Source organism: Nomascus leucogenys, chromosome 6 (assembly GCF_006542625.1).
Source record: "Nomascus leucogenys isolate Asia chromosome 6, Asia_NLE_v1, whole genome shotgun sequence".
NCBI classification, from domain to species: Eukaryota; Metazoa; Chordata; class Mammalia; order Primates; family Hylobatidae; genus Nomascus; species Nomascus leucogenys.
The window spans coordinates 43,223,190-43,246,838 of NC_044386.1; positions in this window are offsets into that span (position 1 = coordinate 43,223,190).

The following is a 23,649-nucleotide window of genomic DNA, read 5'->3' on the forward strand; positions in this document are numbered from 1 at the left end:
GATTCAGTTTCAGCTTTCCACATATGGCTAGCCAGTTTTCCCAGCACCATTTATTAAATATGGAATCCTTTCCCCATTTCTTCATTTCATCAGGTTTGTCAAAGATCTGATAGTTGTAGATATGGAGCATTATTTCTCAGGGCTCTATTCTGTTCCATTGATCTATATCTCTGTTTTGGTACCAGTACCATGCTGTTTTGGTTACTATAGCCTTGTAGTATAGTTTGAAGTCAGGTAACGTGATGCTTCCAGCTTTGTTCTTTTGGCTGAGGATTGACTTAGCAATGCGGGCTCTTTTTTGGTTCCATATGATATTTAAAGTAGTTTTTTCCAATTCTGTGAAGAAAGTCATTGGTAGCTTGATGGGGATGGCATTGAATCTGTAAATTACCCTGGGCAGTATGGCAATTTTCACAATATTGATTCTTCCTACCCATGAGCATGGAAGGTTCTTCCATTTGTTTGTATCCTCTTTTATTTCATTGAGCAGTGGTTTGTAGTTCTCCTTGAAGAGGTCCTTCACATCCCTTGTAAGTTGGATTCCCAGGTATTTTATTCTCTTTGAAGCAATTGTGAATGGGAGTTCACTCATGATTTGGCTCTCTGTTTGTCTGTTATCAGTGTATAAGAATGCTTGTGATTTTTGCACATTGATTATGTATCCTGAGACTTTGCTGAAGTTGCTTATCAGATTAAGGAGATTTATGTCTGAGATGATGGGGCTTTCTAGATATACAATCACGTCATCTGCAAACAGGGACAATTTGACTTCCTCTTTTCCTAATTGAATACCCTTTATTTCCTTCTCCTGCCTGATTGCCCTGGCCAGAACTTCCACGACTATGTTGAATAGGAGTGGTGAGAGAGGGCATCCCTGTCTTGTGCCACTTTTCAAAGGGAATGCTTCCTGTTATTGCCTATTGAGTATGATATTGGCTGTGGGTTTGTCATAGATAGCTCTTATTATTTTGATATATGTCCCATCAATACCTAATATATTGAGAGTTTTTAGCATGAAGGTTGTTGAATTTTGTCAAAGGCCTTTTCTGCATCTATTGAGATAATCATGTGGTTTTTGTCTTTGGTGCTGTTTATATACTGGATTACATTTATTGATTTTCATATGTTGAACAAGCCTTGCATCCCAGGGATGAAGCCCACTTGATCATGGTGGATAAGCTTTTTGATCTGTTGCTGGATTCAGTTTGCCAGTACTTTATTGAGGATTTTTGTACCAATGTTCATCAAGGATATTGGTCTAAAATTATCTTTTTTGGTTGTGTCTCTGCCAGGCTTTGGTATCAGGATGATGCTGGCCTCATAAAATGAGTTAGGGAGGATTCCCTCTTTTTCTATTGATTGGAATAGTTTCAAAGGAATGGTAACAGCTCCTCCTTGTACCTCTGGCAGAATTCGGCTGTGAATCCATCTGGTCCTGGACTTTTTTTGGTTGGTAAGCTGTTGATTATTGCCTCAATTTCAGAGCCAATTATTGGTCTATTCAGAGATTCAACTTCTTCCTGGTTTAGTCTTGGGAGGATGTATGTGTCGAGGAATTTATCCTTTTCTTCTAGATTTTCTAGGTTATTTGTGTAGAGGTGTTTATAGTGTTCTCTGATGGTAGTTTGTATTTCTGTGGCATCAGTGGTGATATCCCCTTTATCATTTTTTATTGCGTCTACTTGATTCTTCTCTCTTTTCTTCTTTATTAGTCTTGCTAGCGGTCTATCAATTTTGTTGATCTTTTCAAAAAACCAGCTCCTGGATTCATTAATTTTTTGAAGGGTTTTTTGTGTCTCTATTTCCTTCAGTTCTGCTCTGATCTTAGTTATTTCTTGCCTTCTGCTAGCTTTTGAATATGTTTGCTCTTGCTTCTCTATTTCTTTTAAATGTGATGTTAGGGTGTCAATTTTAGATCTTTCCTGCTTTTTCTTGTGGGCATTTAGTGCTATAAATTTCCCTCTACACACTGCTTTGAATGTGTCCCAGAGATTCTGGTATGTTATGTCTTTGTTCTCATTGATTTCAAAGAACATCTTTTTTTCTGCCTTCCTTTTGTTATGTACCCAGTAGTCATTCAGGAGCAGGTTGTTCAGCTTCCATGTAGTTGAGTGGTTTTGAGTGAGTTTCTTAATCCTGAATTCTAGCTTGATGGCACTGTGGTCTGAGAGACAGTTTGTTATAATTTCTGTTCTTTTAGATTTGCTGAGGAATGCTTTACTTCCAACTATGTAGTCAATTTTGGAATAGGTGTGGTGTGGTGCTGAAAAGAATGTATATTCTGTTGATTTGGGGTGGAGAGTTCTGTAGATGTCTATTAGATCCACGTGGTGCAGAGCTGAGTTCAATTCCTGGTTATCCTTTTTAACTTTCTGTCTTGTTGATCTGTCTAATGTTGATAGTGTGGTATTAAAGTCTCCTATTATTATTGTGTGGGAGTCTAAGTCTCTTTGTAAGTCACTAAGGACTTGCTTTATGAATCTGGGTGCTCCTGTATTGGGTGCCTATGTATTTAGGATAGTTAGCTCTTGTTGTTGAATTGATCCCTTTACCATTATGTAGTGGCAATTTTTGTCTCTTTTGATCTTTGGTGGTTTAAAGTCTGTTTTATCAGAGACTAGGATTGCAACCCCTGCCTTTTTCTGTTTTCCATTTGCTTGGGAGATCTTCCTCCATCCCTTTATTTTGATCCTATGTGTGTCTCTGCAAATGAGATGGGTTTCCTGAATACAGCACACTGATGGGTCTTGACTCTTTATCCAATTTGTCTTTTAATTGTTGCATTTAGCACATTTACATTCAAAGTTAATATCATTATGTGTGAATTTGATCCTGTCATTATGACTTCAGCTGGTTATTTTGCTTGTTAGCTGATTCCGTTTCTTCCTAGCCTTGTTGGTCTTTAGAATTTGGCATGTTTTTGCAATGGCTGATACCAGTTGTTCCTTTCCATGTTTAGTGCTTCCTTCAGGAGCTTTTTTAGGGCATGCCTGGTGGTGACAAAATCTCTCAGCATTTGCTTGTCTGTAAAGTATTTTATTTCTCCTTCACTTATGAAGCTTAGTTTGGCTGGATATGAAATTCTGAGTTGAAAATTCTTTTGTTTAAGAATGTTGAATATTGGCCCCCACTCTCTTCCGGCTTGTAGAGATTCTGCTGAGAGATCAGCTGTTAGTCTGATGGACTTCCCTTTGTGGGTAACCTGACCTTTCTCTCTGGCTGCCCTTAACATTTTTTCCTTCATTTAAACTTTGGTGAATCTGAAAATTATGTGTCTTGCAGTTGCTATTGTCAAGGTGTACTTTTGTGGCGTTCTCTGTATTTCCTGAATTTGGATGTTGGCCTGCCTTGCTAGATTGGGGAAGTTCTCCTGGATAATGTCCTGCAGAGTGTTTTCCAATTTGGTTTCATTCTCCCCATCACCTTCAGGTACACCAGTCAGACGTAGATTTGGTCTTTTCACATAGTCCCATATTTCTTGGAGGCTTTGTTCATTTCTTTTTATTCTTTTTTCTCTAAACTTCTCTTCTCACTTCATTTCATTCCTTTTGTCTTCCATCACTGATACCCTTTCTTCCAGTTGATTGCATCAGCTACTGAGGCTCCTGCATTCATCACGTAGTTCTTGTGCCTTGATTTTCAGCTCCATAAGATCCTTTGAGACTTCTCTGCCTTGGTTATTCTAGTTATCCGTTCGTCTATTTTTTTTTCAAAATTTTTAACTTCTTTGCCATTAGTTTCAATCTCCTCCTGTATCTCAGAGTAGTTTAATCATCTGAAGCCTTCTTCTTTCAACTCGTCAGCCATTCTCCATCCAGCTTTGTTCCATTGCTGAGGAGCTGTGTTCCTTTGGAGGACGAGAGGTGCTCTGATTTTTAGAGTTTCCTGTTTTTCTGCTTTGTTTTTTCCCCATCTTTGTGGTTTTATTTACCTTTGGGATTGGATGATGGTGACGTACAGATGGGTTTTTGGTGTGGATGTCCTTCCTGTCTGTTAGTTTTCCTTCTAACAGACAGGACCCTCAGCTGCAGGTCTGTTGGAGTTTGCTAGAGGTCCACTCCAGATCCTGTTTGCCTGGGTATCAAGAGCAGTGCCTGCAGAATGGCGGATATTGGTGCACCACAAATGGTGCTGCCTGATCATTCCTCTGGAAGTTTTGTCTCAGAGGAGTACCCGGCCATGTGAATTGTCAGTCTGCCACTACTAGGGGGTGCCTCCCAGTTAGGCTACTCGGGGGTCAGGGACCCACTTGAAGAGGCAGTCTGCCTGACCTCAGATCTCAAGCTGCGTGCTGGGAGAACGACTACTCTCTTCAAATGTGTCAGACAGGGACATTTAAGTTTGCAGAGGTTACTGCTGTCTTTTTGTTTGTCTGTGCCCTGCCTGCAGATGTTGAGCCTACAGAGGCAGGCAGGGCTTCTTGAGCTGTGGTGGGCTCCACCCAGTTCGAGCTTCCGGGCTGCTTCATTTACCTAATCAAGTATCAGCAATGGCAGGCGCCCCTCCCGCAGCCTCGCTGCCACCTTGCAGTTTGATCTCAGACTGCTGTTCTAGCAATGAGTGAGACTCCATGGGTGTAGGACCCTCTGAGCCAGGTGCGGGATATAATCTCCTGGTGTGCCATTTTTTAAGTCCATTGGGAATGTGCAGTATTAGGGTGGGAGTGACCCGATTTTCCAGGTGACATCTGTCACCCCTTTCTTTGACTAGGAAAGGGAATTCCTTGATTCCTTGTGCTTCCTGGGTGAGGCAATGCCTCACGTTGCTTTGGCTCATGTTCAGTGCACTGCACCCACTGTCCTGCACCCACTGTCTGGCACACCCCAGTGAGATGAACCCGGTACCTCAGTTGGAAATGCAGAAAACACCCATCTTCTGCATCGCTCATGCTGGGAGCTGTAGACTGGAGCTGTTCCTATTCGGCCATCTTGGTTCCTCCTGGCTTACTTCCTCTCTTATCCAAGCCTTCGCTTAATTATTACTCTGTCATAAGAAGAATATTTTCTGACCATTTCACTTAAAATGGCACCTTCTCACTCTCTATTCTCTTATTTTATTTCATTCTTCTTTAAAGCGCTTCTTACCATCTGGCTTGTATATACACTCTCAAATTTCTTCACTGTTTGCTCCCACTCTGCCCTATGCAAGCTCCATGAGAGCAGAGATTGTTTTGCTCACTGCTGCATCTCTATCTCTTAAAATAGTTCTTGGCATAAGTAGGCATGCAGGTTAGTATTGCATGTATGAATGAGGACAATAATGGGCCCTAATTCTTCTGGAAAGTTTTTCCTCAGTCTTGAAGCTAGTTTACTATCATCAGATTTCTTGGTTTCTTGACCATTAATGATTCACTGTATCTGTCCTATTTACAGGCACACCTTGGAAATATTGCGAGTTCAGTTCCAGACTACTGAAATAAAGCAAACATTGCAATAAAGTGAGTCACACAAGTTTTTTGGTTTTGCAATGCATGAAAGTCATGTTAACACTATATTGTAGTCTATTAAGACTACAATTTCAATATGTCTAAAAATACGAATGTACACACCCTAATTTAAAATGATTTATCCATAAAAATGCTAATGATCATCAGAGCTTTCAGCAAGTTGTAATCTTTTTGATGATGAGGATTCTGCCTCTATATTGATTGCTGCCAGCAGATCAGGGTGTTGGGTATTGAAGGTTGGAGTGTGTGTGGCAATTTCTTTTTTTTTTTTTTTTTTTGTTGTTGTTGTTGAGATGGAGTCTCAGTCTGTTTCCCAGGCTGGAGTGCAGTGGCAGGATCTCGGCTCACTGAAACCTCTGCCTCCAGGGTTCAAATGATTTCTCTTGCCTCAGCCTCCCAAGTAGCTGGGATCATAGGCATCCAACACCATACCTGGCTAATTTTTGTATTTTTAGTACAGACGGGTTTTCACCATGTCGGCCAGGTTGGTCTCAAACTCCTGACCTCAGGTGATCCACCAGCTTCAGCCTCCTAAAGTTGTGGAATTACAGGCATGAGACACAGCGCCTGGCCAGCAACTTCTTAAAATAAGATGACAGTGAAGTTTGCCACATCAATTTACCCTTCCTTTCATAAAAAATTTCTCTGTGGCCTGTGATGCTGTTTGATAGCATTTTACCCACAGTAAAACTTCTTTCAAAACTAGAGTCCATCCTCTCAAAGCCTGCTGCTTCTTCATCAACTAAGTTTATTGAATATTCCAAATCCTTTATTGTTGTTTCAATAATGTTCATAATATCTTCACCAGGAGGAGATTCCATCCCTCCCAAACAAACAAACAAACAAAAAACCCACTTTTTTGCTCATCCATAAAAAGCAAGTCCTCATTTCATCAAGTTTAATCACGAGATGCAGCAATTCAGTCACATCTTCAGGCTCCACTTCTAATTCTCGTTCTTTTGCTCTTGCTTTTTCTACCACATCTGCAGCTATTTCTTCCACTGAAGTCTTGAATTCCTTAAAGTTATCCATGACAATTTTAATCCACTTATTCCAAACTCCTATTAATGTTGATATTTTGCTCCCCTCCCATGAGTCATGAATGTTCTCAATGGCATCAGATTGATGAATCCCTTCCATAAGGTTTTCAGTTTACTTTGCCCAAATCCATCAGAGGAATCCTTATGATAATGATAACCCTATGAAATGTATTTCTTTTTTTTTTTTTTTGAGACGGAGTCTCGCTGTCACCCAGGCTGGAGTTCTTAAAGAATAAGACTTGGAAGTTGAAATTACTCCTTCATCCCTGAGCTTCAGAATGATCTTTTATTAGCAGGCATGGAAACAAAGTTGATTTCCTTGTATATCTCCATCAGAGTTCTTAGGTGTCATGGAATACTAATATTTTGAAAGAAAACATTTTCTGTGAGCAGTAGGTATCAACAGCGAGCTTAAAATATTGAGTAAACCATAGTACAAATAGACATGCTGTCGTTCAGGCTTTGTTGTTCCATTTGTAGAGCACAGGAAGAGTAGGCTTAACATTAAGTTTTAAGGGCTCTGGAATTTTCAGAATGGTAAGGGCATATTGGCTTTAACTTAAAGTCGTCAGATTTATTAACCCATCATGAGACTCAGCCTGTCCTTTGAAATTTTGAAGCCAGGCATTGACTTCTTCTCTCTAACCATGAAAGTCCTAGATGACATGTACCTCCAGTAGAGAAGGCTCTTTCATCTACACTGAAAATTTATTGTGTAGTGTGGCTACCTGCATCAGTTATCTGAGCTAGATCTTCTGGGTAACTTGCTGCAGCTTCTCCATCACACTTCCTGCTTCACCTTGCACTGTTATGCTATGAAGAGGACTTCTTTCCTTAAACCTCATGAACCAACCTCTGCTAGCTTCAAACTTTTCTTCTGCATCATCCACACTTCTCTTAGCCTTTATAGAACTGAAGAGAGTCAGGGCCTTCCTCTGAATTAGGATTTGGCATAAAGGAATGTTCTAGCTGGTTGGGCCTTCTATCCAGATCATTGAATGCTCCATACCAACAATAACGCTGTTTCACTTTCTTAGCATGGTGTGCTCACTGGATTAACGTCCTTCAAGAACTTTGCCTTTGCGTTCACAATTTGGCTGTTTTATCCAAGAGGCCTAGCTTTCAGCCCGTCTTATCTTTTGACATGTATTCCTCACTATGCTTAATCATTTCTGGCGTTAGATTTTAAGTGAGAAATGCATGAGACTCTTCCTTTTACAAGAACAGTTACAGGCCATTGTAGGATTATTATTTGGCTTATAGGATTATTAATTGGCCTAATTTTCATATTGCTGAGTCTCAGAAAATAGGGAGGCCCAAGGAGAGGAAGAGAGATGGGAAAACAGCCGGTTGGTGAGGCAGTCAGAGTCCATACAGTATGTATCAATTAAGTATGCCATCGTACATGGATGCAACCCTTGGTGCCCCAGAACACAGCAGTAATGTCAAAGGTCACTGATCACGGAGCACCATAACAAGTATAATAATACATTTTGAAATATTGCTAGAATTACCAAAATGTGTAACAGACACAAAGTGAGTACATGACATTTGAAAACGGCACCAAAGCTTCTGGTTAGCTGAACACGTGGAGGTTCGTAGAGGAGGGTAGTGTCCAGGGAGGTGAGGAAGTGCCATGCCACATCCCCCATACCTTGCCTTATGTGTCTCTTCACCTGTATCTGTTGTAGCATATTTTATGATAAGCTGGTAAACGTTAAGTGTTTCTCTGAGTTCTAGGAGCTGCTCCAGCAAATTAATCAAACTCAATGAGGGGATCATGGGAAATTCATCTTGAAGCCAGTCAGTCAGATGTTCCAGAATCCCAGAATTGCAACTTGTATCTGGGAGTCTGGGGAGAACCTTGGGTACTGTGTCTCTAATCTATTGGACCTGACGCTATCCCAGTGTAGTCAGTGTCAGGACTGAATTTGAGGACACCCAACTTGTGTCTGCTGCTTGATGCATGGGGAAAAGACCCCCATACATTTGGTCATAGAAGTCTTCTTTTGTGCTGATGATTTTTGTGGTGTGAGAGTAGAGAAAAAAAACGAGGTTTTTTCCCTACCTAATTGTCAGTGAAGTGGGATTTGCTTGAAACGCCCTCACGGATGGAAGCATGTGCTTTGAAAAGAGAAAATATTAAAGGGTGGGGGGATGAATAATCTTCGATTCCCAAGTGGCCATGTGGTAGAGAAAGGATTAAAGGGTGGCAGGATGAAGAATCTTCGATTCCCAGGTGGCCACGTGGTCACCCATGGTATGAAGCTACACATATGTTGAGATCAGTTACTAAAGGTAAAAGTTATCAGCCGAATTTAGAGATGGATCAAACCTCCCAAGAATTGGTTCACTAGATGCATAAGAAAATACAAACTAACAAGAAAAAAGCAAAAGATTCAGTCCCTTGGTTATTGTTATCTATAACGGCTAAAATGAAAGTAAAATAGGGTGCTGAGTCAGGCCTTGTGGCTGGACTAAACTCAGATGTGGGTCTGTCTCAACTCAGGCCACTAGCCTCAAAGCCACCCAGAAAGGGGAACATTAAGCCTGGGCACCAGAACGTACCTTCAGAACTGTGGTCACCAAGAAGGCAGTGAATGTGGGAGAAGGGAAAAACCAACTACTGTTGATACCGAGGGTGTCCTGTGAAGGAACTTCTCTATTTTGAACGTTGATATCATCAACTTCTTGAGGAAACTTTACTAAAACAGATTGAGAGTGACTAATTTAGGAGCAGAGTTTCTGGTTTTAAATGCTGCAGAATGGAAGAGTTGTTTGGGCTGATGCAGGACCCACACTCAGTATTGAACAACCACAGATGGGTATATGTGATCCAGACACACAGGAGGTTATTCCTGCAGGAACAGCCAGCCAAGTGGACTAGAGAAAAGCCACAGGAAGGTCTGTTTTCCGTGATAAGCAGACAGTCCAACTCCACCTGTAAATGCCAAGCAGAGCACCCCAGATGACCCAGCTGATATGCTTTGTATGTAAGCTGTGTGGGGCTGACTTTATGATGATTGGGATACTCCCCAGCTGAACATGCTGTGAGTAAAGGGGCTCTTTCTACATGGGCACCCCTTGTGACATTACTCCTGCAGAATCAAACAACAGTTCCAAAAACCTTATCAAATGTGCTAACTCAGCTTCCTTCCCCTGTAATCTCAATGCTTTGGGAGGCTGAGACAGGTGCATCACTTGAGGCCAGGAGTTTGAGACCAGCCTGGCCAAGATGGTGACACACTGTCATTACTGAAAATACAAAAATTAGCCAGGTGTGGTGGTTCATGCCTATTGTCCCAGCTACTCAGGAGGCTGAGGCAGGAAAATCCCTTGAACCCAGCAGTTGGAGGCTACAGTGAGCTGAGATCATGCCACTGCACTCCAGCCTGGGCGACAGAGTGAGACTATCTCAAAAAAAGAAAAAAATATATGCAGTTTACTCCTCTTCAAAGTCAGTAATAAAGATGGGGAAAATAAGTTCAAAAGTAATCCCTCTGTTAGAGCATTAGAAACTCTCCCTCATCCCCAAATATTATATGCTATTACTTAACCTTACCTTTTGTTTTCTTTTATTTAGTCAGTTGAATCCCTTTCACCATACTCACGGTAAAATATATGTGGCTCAATTTTGTGAGTTGAATTAGACAAGTCCCTGATCTTTCCTGTTTGTTAAAGTTAGAATTTAGGATATTTTCTTTTATGAATTAGCATTACTTTAATCAAAAGAGCTTAATGAGATTCACCTGGCATGACTGGTAAGGTAATTATGTTTCAGAATTTACTGAAAAAGAAAATTTATTTGTTGTGTTTTCAAGGAGTAGAAAACAGCAGTTGAAAATTGATACTGAAAAAAGTCAAAGAGTTGGGGTGTGGCTGAGCTCCTTTGAAACAGACTGGTGGGAAAGAAGTTTGTGTCGAAGTTCGTCCTGTGTCAGCAGCTGAGCCTCTGAATGAGACACACAGTACAGAAAGAACACATGGTCTGTGGCCATTCAGCAACTGAGCACCTATGCCAGGCACTGCGACTGCAAGGATGAGTAAGATACACACAGTCCCTACTCTGCAGACGTGTTATGCTGGGGTTAGCAGAAAGTGGTAATGCAGGATTTTCTCATTTCAATACAGGACGATCAAAGCTCATACGCAGGAAGTTCAGGGTGCTCTAGGAGCACACTGGGGGAGCGCCTTAACTCTTTATAACTAACTGATGATGAATACAACTTATATTTGGGACTGTTAGGAACAGCATAAAAAAGCTGGGTACATGAGAATAGTGTACTAATTTATTTATGTTAGTTAGCACAGAGTAATAATGTAGATGATTTAGTTAGCATAAAAAATAAATTACAAGGCCAAAGAATAAAGACACATGAGAAGTTTTTAGTTTCACTGTTGAAATTACACATTGCACACTATATAATTCTCATAAAAAAACATAAGAACATGTGCAAATGCAATGCATATGAAGCTGTAGAAAAAATAATATTGCATATTATTCACTTATTACTCTTTTTTTTTTTTTAAATGACACAGAGTCTCGCTCTGTCGCCCAGGCTGGAGTGCAATGGCTTGATCTTGGCTCACTGCAACCTCTGCCTCCTGGGTTCAAGTGATTCTCCCACCTTAGCCTCCTGAGTAGCTGGAACTACAGGCACCCTCCACCATGCTTGGCTAATTTTTGTAATTTTAGTAGAGAGAGGGTTTCACCATGTTGGCCAGGCTGGCCTCAAACTCCTGACCTCAAGTGACCCACCCACCTTGGCCTCCCAGAGTGCCGGGATTACAGGTGTGAGCCACTGCACCCAGCCTCAGTTATCACTCTTGACAGCACAATTATAGGTACTTAGTAGACATTTAGTTACTTAGTTATTAGAATTCAAGGAGATTCTGAGGAGTATAATTAGTTGAAATTGCAACTAAGCAATGACCGTATGAGAAGACCATTTTTGTTTAACTTACTTCTAACGACTGAGATGGAGGAGCTGTACCAGGGTTGCATCCCACGTGAGGTCCACATCAGAGAATCTGGGGCAGGACCATCCAGCCACTTCCCTTTCAGGGAAATAGATTTCTTTTTCTGGTGAACTTCCTGACAGGCCCTTTAGGCTGGTGCTTTTGGTAAATCCAAGGAATGGAGTCTATTTTGGAATCCTGAAATACTCAAAGATGGCTTTGTCTCCCAGGAAGGGCATCAGCTGAGATAATTCAAGTGGCATTTGAGAAGAAGCAGAAGTAGGAAGGTCACTCTCTGCCCCCACAGGAGCAGATTATAAGAACTCATTTGAGAGGAACAGTCCTTATACCCAGAAGAAATAAACATTCTTATCTCTGAAGACACAGAGACACAGAGAAGAATTTGAACACATAGGCCTTGCTAAGTTCCCCCAGTTTATCTCCATGAGAACATACTCACTCTGTCCAATTGTACCAGTCCCTGGTGTCCACTGTTCATCCAACCTAACTAAGCGCTATGATACACAAGATTTCCTGTTTCTGTGGGTCATTTTCTTATGAAGACTCCTGTGCCACATAAAGCTTTTTAAATAAATGTGTACACTTTTTCCCTCATTAATCTGTACTTTGTTACAGGGCATTGGCCATAGTCCTAGTGATGGGTGAAGAAAAGAAACCTTTCTTCCCCTACAAAGGAATAAAAAAGAATTATTGGGTATATATATTCTCAACCCAGTGAGAGAATTGCATTCCGTGTGTCTTATTTCCTCCCTATGTTTTATTATTCATGGACAGACCCTCTACTCTTGATTCATTTGATCAAATAATCTGTGAAGACTGCATCCTGGACTGTGGCCCTAGAATGGAATGTCTTGCAGTTGTGTGTGAAACTGGAAACTTGTGGACTAGAGCTCCCAAGTGAGGAGAAGGATTAATGACCCCCCACAGAAGCCATCTAGGGAGCTCTTAGGGTGAGCTGTTAAAGAATTTGGGAGGACTATTGCTCTGGACTTTCTGGGACGATTTCCTTCTTCACAGCAGAGTCCAGGTCTTCTTGAGCCCTTTGCCATGGGAAAGCTGTGCCCTCCTATTTCTGCTCTGAGGCTGTGTATTCCTCATGGGAAAGCTGTGCTCTCCTATGTCTCCTCCGAGGCTGTGTCTTCCTCATGGGAAAGCTGTGCCCTCCTATTCTCCTCTGAGGCTGTCTTCCTCATGGGAAAGCTCTGCCCTCCTTTTTCTCCTCTGAGGCTGTCTTCTTCATGGCTCAACTGCAGTTCTGCAGCACAGTCAAAAATCAGGGCATTTCCCAGCATTTTATATGTTGTGCCTGAGAATGAATCTGTACACTCTAGGTAAGTAGGAATTAACTGTTAGGCACACAGGGACTTGTGAATTGCTAAAATGCTCTCCTCTGGACAACATTTATTATGGGTTGTGATCAAGTTAAAGAATGTTCACGTTGCCTTCTTAATCAGCTTTGTTTTTGACTATTGGTATCTTTGATCAAGATTGCAAATTGATTTTAATTTTTGTGCTTATATATTAAGGAATGGTCTCTTTGTTATTTCAAGTGAGCCATTTATAAAATTAATTGAATCACCCATTCTGATCTACAGATTACAAAAATGAATATTATATAGATATAGGCACTACATTCATATAAAAAATTTCCTAATAGATATATCTGGGCTACAATTGTCACAAAAGGAAGGCTCACTTTTAGTGAGCTCACTTTTAGAACAAGCAAAATCATATATATCATGGGTTAAGAAAGATAAAATAATGAAAGAAAAAGAGAATGGAAATAAACTGCAATTCTTATTTTCTTGTTTCTTTATCACCAGGTTTTGCAGGATTCAGCTCCATGAGAAAGTTTTCCCCATTATTAGTCTCCTAGTAGGCTTTGTAATTAGGAAAAATAACTCAAAACTTCCCCCACTCCTTGCTATATTTTGGTTGTATAATCTTATTCTTGGATTTATTCAACATAAATTTAAGGCTTATATTCAAATCAAGCTTGTAAAATAAAATACTTCTTCTTTCAAGTTTGCCTCTGTAGTCTCCATCCCTCATCAGATGCCAAGAATAATTCAGATGGTAGATACAAGATTTGTTCTTTAAATAAGAAAGCAAGCCTTGTTTTCTTACAAATGAGTAGAAACTGCTGAAAGAAAGGGCCCCTGCCTCACACGTCTGTCTTGTGTTCCTGGGAGCGTCATGTTGCCGAGATACTATCTATCCTTCTCCTCAATTTCTCTAAAGATCCCTAGGTCTCCCATGTGCTGGAGAATGAGAGAGGATTTAAAGTCTTTCTGAGAGTGACTCCTCACGTTACTGTGGTTTTCTGTTACTAATACAAGTACTTACTTTCCCAGCATCTATGACACAGTTTTCTCTTTCTGTCTGTTTTTCTTTTCTCTAGGGTAATGAACACAAGGTAACTCCTCTTGAGAAACAGACAGTAAAGCATAAGCTGAATATCGGATGGCTTACACTTCACTCCAACGGTTCCGATTATTCATCCTCTGATTTCCTCTTGGCTTTTCTAAGAAAAGTGCAACTTTATGTTTACTAAGACTAGAGAAATTCAGCTTTGCAGAAGGAACATAACATCTCAGTTGTTGTAGTTTTTGTTGTTAGTTATCATTTGTAACCAGGAGCTCGAATTTTCTTTCCTGGACCTGTCCATTGTAGAGTGCAGCAGGGTCTTCTCTGGTGCTGCAGGAGAAGGGATGGAGCCCTTCTCTCTGGGTTCTTTTGGCCCAAGAAGCCTTCCAAAATGTGAAATGTAGGTTCCGAGTGTAGGTGTTTTTGCCTCTTTTGTTGGCTATTCTGTCCTGATATTGGGAATAGTGCTTGGCACACAGTAGACCCTCAAGAAATATTTATGGCCGGCCACCCATCGTCTGGGAAGTGAGGAGCGCCTCTGCCCGGCCACCCATCGTCTGGGAAGTGAGGAGCGCCTCTGCCCGGCCACCCATCGTCTGGGAAGTGAGGAGCGCCTCTGCCCGGCCGCCCCGTCTGGGAAGTGAAGAGCGCCTCTGCCCGGCCGCCCTGTCCGGGAAGAAGTGAGGAGCGCCTCTGCCCGGCCGCCCCATCTGGGAAGTGAGGAGTGCCTCTGCCCGGCCGCCCCGTCTGGGAAGTGAGGAGTGCCTCTGTCCGGCCGCCCCGTCTGGGAAGAAGTGAGGAGCGCCTCTGTCCGGCCGCCCCGTCTGGGAAGTGAGGAGCGCCTCTGCCCGGCCACCCATCGTCTGGGAAGTGAGGAGCGCCTCTGCCCGGCCGCCCCGTCTGGGAAGTGAGGAGCCCCTCTGCCCGGCCACCGCGTCTGGGAAGTGAGGAGCCCCTCTGCCCGGCCATCCATCATCTGGGAAGTGAGGAGCGCCTCTGCCCGGCCACCCATCGTCTGGGAAGTGAGGAGCACCTCTGCCCGGCCGCCCCATCTGGGAAGAAGTGAGGAGCGTCTCTGCCCGGCCGCCCCATCTGGGAAGTGAGGAGGCCTCTGCCCGGCCGCCCCGTCCGGGAATAAGTGAGGAGGGCCTCTGCCCGGCCGCCCCATCTGGGAAGAAGTGAGGAGCTGCTCTGCCCGGCCGCCCCGTCTGGGAAGTGAGGAGCACCTCTGCCCGGCCACCCGTCGTCTGGGAAGTGAGGAGCGCCTCTGCCCGGCCGCCCCATCTGTGAAGTGAGGAGCGCCTCTGCCCGGCCACCCATCGTCTGGGAAGTGAGGAGCGCCTCTGCCCGGCCGCCCCGTCTGGGAAGTGAGGAGCGCCTCTGCCCGGCCACCCCGTCTGGGAAGTGAGGAGCGCCTCTGCCTGGCTACCCATCGTCTGGGAAGTGAGGAGCGCCTCTGCCCAGCCGCCCCATCTGGGAAGAAGTGAGGAGCGCCTCTGCCCGGCTGCCCCGTCCGGGAAGAAGTGAGGAGTGCCTCTGCCCGGCCGCCCCGTCCGGGAAGAAGTGAGGAGTGCCTCTGCTGGGCTGCCCCGTCTGGGAAGTGAGGAGCGCCTCTGCCCGGCCGCCCCGTCTGGGAAGAAGTGAGGAGCGCCTCTGCCCGGCCGCCCCGTCCGGGAAGAAGTGAGGAGCGCCTCTGCTGGGCCGCCCCGTCTGGGAAGTGAGGAGCGCCTCTGCCCGGCCGCCCCATCTGGGAAGAAGTGAGGAGCGCCTCTGCCCGGCCACCCCATCTGGGAAGTGAGGAGCACCTCTGCCCGGCCACCCATCGTCTGGGAAGTGAGGAGCGCCTCTGCCCGGCCACGCCGTCTGGGAAGTGAGGAGCCCCTCTGCCCGGCCATCCATCATCTGGGAAGTGAGGAGTGCCTCTGCCCGGCCACCCGTCGTCCGGGAAGTGAGGAGCGCCTCTGCCCGGCCACCCATCGCCTGGGAAGTGAGGAGCGCCTCTGCCCAGCCACCCATCGTCTGGGAAGTGAGGAGCGCCTCTGCCCGGCCGCCCCATCTGGGATGTGGGGAGCGCCTCTGCCCGACCGCCCTGTCTGGGAGGTCTACCACGGAGGCCAGAAGCAATGTGGGGGCTGGACGTGGTGGCTCACGCCTGTGGTCCCGGCACTCTGGGGGGCCGAGGCGGGTTGATCACTTTGGGCTAGGAGTTCGAGACCAGTCTGGCCAACATGGCGAAACATATGAAAAATACAACAGACAAACCAACCAACCAACCAACACAGTGACAACAAGGCAGGTCTACCCTGGAGTCATACTCGAGTTTTTTTCTATTTTCCTCCCTTTCTGATCCTTTGTCCCACTTTCTTTTTCTTCCTCTTCCTTCTCCTTCTTCTTTGTCAGATAGAGGATTGAGTTGTTGTCACTGATCCATATAAAGTCCCTCTCTCATTTGTTTTCTTTGATTCCCACTCCCCATTTCTATTCCCCATCTTCCCATGTGCAACCTCCCTAGTATGTTTGATACGCATCTTTTTGTTTGTATGTATTTTCAGAAAATGTTTATTGTTTTGTGTGCAAAAAATTAATTAAAAAAAAGAAATATTTATGGAATGAATGAATGAATCCTCCATGAAATAGGTTTATTGGATGGGTTTACTGGAGTTTGACCTCTAATGACCTCCAATGACCTTCACACACAGTGTTGCCAGTGAGTTTCATGGTTGCCTTTCCACTCCATCTCTTTTTCCTGGGAAGAATTTGTTGCATCTTACAATTTCAGTAATCAAAGAAGCGAAGTGCCCTGCAGTTCTTCAAGGAAACTTGAGAATTCAGAAGGTCTTGGGGTGGCTGCATCAATCCTGCCGACACACGCCAATCAGCAGAGGGGTCATTTCCAGGGACACAGGGCTGGCTGACTTGGTCCTTGGCCAGGTGAGACACACAGCATGCATACCTACATGATTTAATTCTGAATGCCATAGACCTGGCAAGTCATAAAATAGCAACCAATAATTTTATGTTAGAGTGCTCACTTCCTCACAGAAATCTCAGCGTATGTGACGATAGGTTGGAACGTGTAAAGAAAAGCTAAGAAAGCAGATTTCTGATAAGAACAGCATGTGACTTGTACACCATCTCTGAATTACAGCCTGAAGGATGGAATGTGGACAGTTCCTTCTTCCTTACCTGTGATTGCTAGAATTTTATTTAGCAGATCGTTTTTGAGCCAATCTCAAAATGAGAAAATTTTTGAGGAATTATGCATAGTGTGAAGCATATTCTTTCCCTTGTTACCAGTGGAGATTCCTCTGGTGACAGGGCAGATTTCCCACTGCAGGGTCGATGGAGATCCTGCTGCTATCTTTGGACATAATAGTTTATGATAAAGAGACCAAAATAATTACTGTTTAGCCATGAGATTGTCTGTAAATCTGCTTAGTTGGCCATCCAAAACGACGACATTTAATATATAGTTGATACCCTTTATCTTAAAGAAATATTTTAAAATTAATTCTTCAGACCTATGTAATATTTTATCTTTTCTGTTCAATAATACCCAAATGTGCTTTTGTGAAGCACAAAACACATGTGTGTTTCCTGATAAATCAGTCAGATAGCTTTGAAAATATAATATATTTCAAGTATGTAGCAAAGACCCTCAAAACACAATTATTGGAGCAGTATAAAATGGTGAATTTGCTTCAGTTTTGGACTTTGAATAGACTTCACTGTTATGTAGTGAAGATAGAAACATGCCATAGAAGTCTCTGATAAAGAGCCAAGACTTTTTCTCCTGTATCATTTCAGATTTCATCATTTCTATCTGATCTTTAGGATAGACTATGCACATTCAGAGTGTTGAGTAAAATAATTAGAAAATATAATACCCAAAACATGATTCTTTATACCCTTTAAGTAAATATGCTGGCACATGAATTCACAATTTAAAACTCTGACTTTGTAAGAAATTTGCATGTATCTCCAATGAAGATATTGTTGCACTTGCGTTCTTTGTGCATGATTTATGACAAAATTATGAGACCTTTACATTTGTGGAAATAAAACACATAAAGTTATTTCAAAATACACATGAAGTCCATCACTGTGTTCTGTCAATCTTATATCTAAATATTTCTCACGTTTCTTCATTTACTTTCATTTCTACTACCACAAACAGAGTCCCAGATCACCATCATTCCTCACTCTCTGGATTCCTGGAATATAGTGCCATTCTCCATGCCTCCAAATAATTAATGACAGAGAAACAGCACATTATGTAAAAAAAAGTAGGAGTCCAAATTTAACATTCAAGTTGATTGTGATGAAAACTCACTAAAATGTTAACAGTGATAGAATTAGCAGTGACACTTATTTTGCTCTTTTATACTTTTTAACATTTTCTAAATGTTCTACAATAAGCATGAATTATTTTTAAAAATTTTATTAAGGTGCATTCTCATTTGGGCACAGTGGCTCATGCCTGTAATTCCAGCACTTTGGGAGGCTGAGGCGGGTGGATCACGACATCAGGAGATTGAGACCATCCCGGCTAACACGGTGAAACCCCGTCTCTACTAAAAATACAAAAAAATTATCCGGGTGTGGTGGCGGGTGCCTGTAGTCCCAGCTACTCGGGAGGCTAAGGCAGGAGAATGGGTTGAACCCGGGAGGCGGAGCTTGCAGTGAGTCCAGATTGCACCACTGCACTCCAGCCTGGGCCACAGAGCGAGACTCCATGTCAAAAAACAAAACAAACAAACAAACAAACAAAAAAACAAAGTGAAAGTAAAAACAGATATTATCTAAAATCTACTACTTAGAAATGCTCATTATGAAATTAGGTGAACGTCATGTCAAACATCTTATTGTTTCCGTGTATCTACTCACAGACAGGTGCATGGACATACACATTTGGAGAGAGTAAAGAATCGCTAGTTAGCCAGTTAGAGACAGGCAAAAAGTAAAATTTTATATGTACAAGATCAAACTGTGCATCATCTTAAAAAGATTAAAATGTATTAAGTTAACAATTTGTACCTAAAAAATTAAGCCTTATTTAAAATGCAGGGTGTCAGCTATTGAAACAAAAACATCACATGACCTCAGCTTTTTACGTTTTGGACTTAGCCACACTGCACCGAGCTCTGTTCCAGTTCTTTCCTCTTGCCTTTGGCTTCTACCATTCCATCGTAGGCCTGACTTCTAGAAGAAACACGGCTAAGCTGCTAGGGCTTTAGGCCTGATATGCCTTTCTTAGGGAGAGAGAGATGGAAAGAAAGAGATGGCTTCTTCTTTGCAGAAACATGTCAGCTGCCTTCTTCTCAATCTCCCTGGATAATATTTGTGTTCACTCTCCCACCAGTGAGCAGGTAGATACCTGCGCACATAGCCCATTCTTACAAAACGTTGAATTCCTTAGGTAAAACATTTTGAATAAAAACAATTGATCAAAAAGAATAAAAAACATTTTGAATAAAAACAATTGATCAAAAAGAATAAAATATGCAACTTTTCAAATTATACAGACCATGTGAATTTAGTAGAGAATGAACAAAATAGTTTACAATATAAAGATTTCTGAATTCAGTGGTCTGTGTGTTCACTGCCCCAAAGAAATGAAAACAGAAAATATTGAGAACCAGTTAATCGAACAATCAACAGAGATTAGTTCTGCTTCCTTTTTACCTGTTACTTGGTCTTCATAAGAATATCTCACTACCACTGTCCTGCTCTGAAAGCCACTTTGTTTCACATGGCACTGTGTTGATGTCAGCAAGAGCCAGTCTTTGCAGATCTTTGCTCTGCAAATTACTACCAAGTGTGACACTGGGTATAGCCGTTAAGTACTGCACCCCAAATCCCCTGTCTGTAATATGGAAATAATAAAATCTAACTCTGAGACATAATTTAAATTATGAGAGGTTACGTTACAGTAGGTGATAAGCAAAGGTTCATTCTCTTTCCTGCCTTTTATCATCTAATCTAGTTTTTTTGGAAGAGAGAGGGAGCTTGTGTGTTTCAAATATGTCACTTATAAATAATTTACTACTTAATTAAAGACTAGGTCTGAAGTTTTGTTTTTAAATTGATGATTTTGACCCACGTATTTTGTATGATTTCTTTTAGAGTTGGATTTATTGTCATCATCTAGTTTTGTGCTTTACATTTTCCTCCTGTTACTATGTTGTCCTTTTCTTTCCTTTTTTCTTTCTCTCTCCCTCTTTCTTTTTTCTCTCCTCCCTCTCTCCCTCCTTCCCTCTTTCTCCCTCTTTCTCTCCCTTCCTTCCTTCCTTCCTTCCTTCCTTCCTTCCTTCCTTCCTCCCTCCTTCCCTCCCTCCCTCCCTTCCTCCTCCCTCCCTCCCTCCTTTCTTTTCCTTTCTTTCTTTCTTTCTTTCTTTCCTCTTTCTTTCTTTCTCTCCTTTTTGACTGAATTTTGATTTTAAAATTATTTTTACCCTCTCTACTGGTTTGGAAGCCTTAAATGCTTTGTCTAATCATTCTGTGTTTGCTCTTAATCTTAATAAAATCCAAAATGAACCTGTTCTCCTTCCTAGCAATGCTATATCTTAATTCTCATCAATTGCCTCCTGCTTTACATTGTGTTTTTGTGCATTATTTAGATTCCACCTCCACATATTTACAGTGTTTTTATTATTTCATTTATACCAATTTCTTTGTTTATTTTTCCTTTTTTCATCCCAGATCCTTTTTATGGAAACATTTTACTCTATCTGAAGTCTTTCCTTTAGCAATTCTTTTTTCTTGAGATGGAGTCTCGCTCTTTCACCCAGGCTGGACTGCAGTGGCGCCATCTCGGCTCACTGCAAGCTCCACCTCCTGGGTTCACGCCATTCTCCTGCCTCAGCCTCCCGAGTAGCTGGGACTACAAGCGCCCGCGACCACGCCAGGCTAATTTTTTTGTATTTTTAGAAGAGATGGGGTTTCATCATGTTAGCCAGGATGGTCTCGATCTCCTGATCTCGTGATCCGCCCACCTCGCATTCCCAAAGTGCTGGGATTACAGGCGTGAGCCACCACACCCGGCCTTCCTTTAGCAACTCTTTTAGCAAGAGTCTGATTATATTAAACATAGATTCTGTTTGCCTAAAATGCGTTTATTTTGTCCTAATTATGACACAATAGTTTGCTGAGAAAACATCTTGAGATGGATGCTACCTTCTGTCAGAATTTTAGGCTAGTGCTTTGTTCTGGATCCACTAATACTGTTGGAAAAAATTGTTTTTCATATAACGGTTATTTCATTGAAGGTATACTTTTCACTCTATTTTTAAGGTCTTTTTAATTTTTTAAAATTTTGGTGGCCTGAAGTTGAATTTGTGCCCAGATGGGGGTTTCTTTTCATCTAATCTGCTTAGAAATGTTTGGTTTCTCTTATTTCTCTATCTTCACCTCCTATTTTTTTAACTTTTATTTTTTAATTTTATAGAGATGGGGTTTTGCTATGTTGCCTGGGCTGGTGTTGAACTCCTAGGCTCAAGCAATCCACCTGCCTTGGCCTCCCAAAGTGCTGGAATTATAGGTGCGAGCCACCATGCCTGGCCAATCCCTGCCTTCTGGCTACTGTTCAGAACCTGTTGCGTCTTTGAGGGCTGATCTTTATGTATCTTAACCTTCTTTCACATTTTTCATTTTATTATCTCCATTATGTCTCTGAGCTTCATTCTAGTAATTTCTCTATAAGTCATTATTTTCTTAGCTACATTAATCTTTTGTTTATCTTACCTACTGAATTTTTAATTTGAGTGATTACATTTTCTGTTTGAGAGATTCTTTTTGGTTCTTTTTTCAAATAGCCTGATTTCTTTGGTATAGCATTTTGTTTCTAGTTCATAATTTCAATTCCTTTTTTGAATAATTTAAAAATGCTTATTTTATAGTTTGTATCCAATATTTTTATACTTGAAAGTGCTTGGTGGTTTTTTCTGCTGTTGGTTGTTTCTGTTAACACTTGTATTTTGCTTTTTTAAAAACATATTTTGGATTAAGTTCACATTTAAGTGTTTGGACTTTATTTGTGAGAATCTGTCAAGGTTTATGTTGAGGGTGCACCTTCCGCAGAGAATTTGTGTTTTTGTTTCTTGGGCATTCCTGACTCAGTGTTGTGTAAAATAGTTTCTTGGTTTGAACTTTCCTGGAATTACTGGGTAGTAAGATTTTCAACCCAACTCCAGAATGTGTCAACTGTATAGATGTTGTCATGAAAAACATCTATGTTTGTCACTCTGAGTCCAAACTAAGGATGATATTTTTTGGTCACCTTTTGTCATCTTTTTAAACCAGTGGATGGATATATATATATAGAGACATATTTTTATGTCTTTCTATATAATCTATATAAAGCATATAAACATTTACATCAATGTTGTGGGCATTGGCTTTATTTGGAAAACTTATTTGTAACTTCCTCTTTGGGCTGAGATCATGCCTCTCCTCCTGTCTGGTGTATCATGTGAAATGCAAGCCTTCAGGCCCAGAGGCTGCTGCCTGATCACTCCACAGCCCCAGTGATAGCTCAGTGTTCGGAATTTAAGTCTTCTTTTTATTTTTTGGCCTGTGAATATTTTTATGCCCTTTAAAGTTAATTATGTTATTATTATTTCTTGCCTAGCTAAATGTTTTAAATATTTAGAAATATTTATTTATATAGTAATTATAAATATGATGAAAATTTTTCAGAACACTTCTACCAAAATGGAATTCAAAATAGTCTCTCGATCCATCTCACCCTTCTTCTTTAGATTCTTTCTGATCCATTTTCCGTCAAGCAGCCAAAGTAATGTTAAGTGAAAATAGGATCATATTGTTACTGGAAGGAGGGCCTTGAGTATCAGTTGTCCAGGTTCTTTGGTGTTTTGAACAAAGAATTGGACAAAACCCACAAAGCAACAAAGGAATGAGACACAAGAACAAAGCAGTGAAAGCTGAATTCACTGAAGCAAGACAGCCCTCCACAAGGTGTGAAAGCTGGATTCACTGAAGCAAGACAGCCCTCCACAGGGCGTGAAAGCTTAATCCACTGAAGCAAGACAGCCCTCCACAGGGTGTGAAAGCTGAATCCACTGGAGCAAGACAGCCCTCCACAGGGCGTGAAAGCTGAATCCACTGAAGCAAGACAGCACTCCACAGGGTGGGGGCAGGAGCCAGTTTTCTGGGGTTTAAGTACCCCTTTTGAGGCTCCTATCAGTTACCTCTTGTCTGGATGAAGGGTTTGGTTCCTGGCTAATTAAAGGCCGAGGTGAATTGGTGCCCTATGCAGAAGAAGGGGTGGCCCGTGCTTGGCCAATCAAAGCACTCTCCCTTTCCATCTGAGATGTGCTGGAAGCAGGAGGTCTGTAGGGAGATTTATCCTTTGCTGCTTGGCGTGGGGAGATGGGATTTCCCCTTCTGGTTTAGATTTAGGAAGTTCATGTTAATTGGCCTTAGGTTCCTTGCCCCCAGACCCAGGTGCCCTCCTTTTGATCCAGCTTTGAGAAGTCAGCACCAATTGTTCTCAGATCCCTTGTCCCCAGACCCTCGTGTTTTTCCTCGATTCAGCACAAATTGGCCTTAAGTTCCAGACCCTGTTTTCCTGCCTCAATATCACTCCCTTGATAAAAATCCTTCAATAGCTTTCCGTTATTGATTAAAATACATCCCTCAAAAAGACTTGTTTAAACCTTAGCCCCTGGTACCTTGATTATGGCGTTGTTTGGAAATAGGATTTTTGCGGATATCATCAAGTAACATGAGCTCATACTGGCTTAGGATGAGCCCTAGCCCACAGTGGCATTCTATGGGGAAATGTGTACACAGAGA